Source organism: Cyprinodon variegatus, unplaced genomic scaffold (assembly GCF_000732505.1).
Source record: "Cyprinodon variegatus isolate N-32 unplaced genomic scaffold, C_variegatus-1.0 Scaffold1236, whole genome shotgun sequence".
In the NCBI taxonomy this organism is placed as follows: domain Eukaryota; kingdom Metazoa; phylum Chordata; class Actinopteri; order Cyprinodontiformes; family Cyprinodontidae; genus Cyprinodon; species Cyprinodon variegatus.
The window spans coordinates 41,169-42,789 of NW_015151689.1; the positions used below are offsets into that span (position 1 = coordinate 41,169).

Here is a 1,621-nt window from a genome sequence, read left to right on the forward strand (position 1 = left end):
TTCGTCCCCGCTTTGCTCCTCTAAATAAAAAATGTATGACGGAGGAGACTCATCCACGACCTCCGACACTAAACTCTCCTCCTCTTGCATGTTTCCTCTGTCAATAGCGTTCCTTGACAGTGTCGTTTCTAAGTCACCAATTTAGTGCTACTTGGTCCCAATGGAATTGCCCATTGGGAACCTACTAGCGCTAAGTTGCTAACTGGTTAGCAGGATGCTTCCGGGACACCAGCCACAACCAAACGTACTTGCGAACGTTCTGCCACAACAACCCCGCCCCCTTGATAAACCACCAATCACATTTACTTTATTCACTTGTGTAAAGTCGTGCACCACTGGGGTGAATTCGGAAATTTAAACTTTGAAAAGAATTTTAAAAAGTGACAAAGAGAAAAATATTATTTGAAAATGTAAAAAAAACTGTATGAATTAATCAAAATGAAATAAAAAAAAAATGAAAAACAGAAGTTACACAAAACTCAGTTTGATTTCTGGAATGCATTTCATCCATCTTAACAGTTATTCCAATCATTTAATTTGGATTTTGGCAAACTGACCCGACCGTGTCTACAGTATATGTGGACTGGGCTGCACAGAACTTTGAGGGTTTTAATTTCCTCCTGCTCTCTCATTTAAAACACCCTGCAGACTCAGCAACTCATGCTGCTGCTAATGATTGAAACTATGACGCCTCAGCTGCTCCTAAATCTGCCGAAGGGTCCATTCTGGGCTCTTAGAACAGAATTGTCAGAACCAACACTTTAAGATGCTGTGTGTACAGAGTCGGGGGGGTGGGCACAGCACTTCATTAGTGGTTTTTTGTGCTTCTATTTTGAATAACGCCTAAAAAAAACATTAAAAAAAAAACCCTATTGAAGTTGAGAAGTACCAGCGGTTTACGGCTCACTTCCTCCTGCCGGCTGTCATCAGCGACCGGTGCCCTGGGCCTCGTCACTGTTGATTTCACAGGCAGATTAGAACGCTGCCTCTTCTGCGTCACTTCTGTCCAAGATCGTCTGTGTTCTGTTTTCTCTTTCTGCAGTTATGCTTTGATTAGGAGAGCAAGCGCACACTTCACCGGTCATGGTGTTGATCTAGGAAAATGTCCACAACAAACAACCTCCTAAGCCCAGCAGCTGGTCCGGTCCTAGCTTTGAAGTTCTTTCTAGGTTTTGATCAAAGGAGATTGGATCGCCAAGAAACATTTAAGCCGAAGTCCGATGGTTTAATGGGACATAAAAGGTTAAAATGTTTTTAAAACAAAACTTAAAAAAGGTGACGATAAATCGTTGGTAGTTGGGTGTTGCACCATGATTTATTTTCATACAGGAGGCGAAAATAGATCATTTTCCAGGCTGTTTCTTACTTTTTAAATAGATCAACCAATAGTTATCGTAAACTTTGTAAATAATAATAGATTGATTTTGGATGGCATGTTTTCCTTGTCATCTCTCCACTTCCTTACACCTTTTCCCTCTTTCTATTTGCAGGTTCTGTTGCATCTTTTTTGCCCTCGTGACCCCCCCGCCCCTTCGCCAAAATCAGGCTGCTTGATGTAACGGCGAGGCTGATCAGGAGAAGCCATCATGTCTTAAACACAGACGGGCCCTCCGGAGCCCTG

The 1,621-nt window shown here is 42.4% G+C and overlaps 1 long non-coding RNA gene across 1 annotated transcript in view; it reads left to right on the forward strand.

Moving 5' to 3' along the window:
- LOC107102341 overlaps window positions 1–1,536 on the forward strand; it is a 16,117-nt gene extending 14,581 nt beyond the window's left edge. Inside the window, exon 2 of the long non-coding RNA XR_001482124.1 lies at window positions 1,491–1,536. This is a non-coding gene — a long non-coding RNA (uncharacterized LOC107102341). The remainder of the gene's footprint in view (window positions 1–1,490) is intronic.
- The last annotated feature ends 85 nt before the right edge of the window (window positions 1,537–1,621 follow it).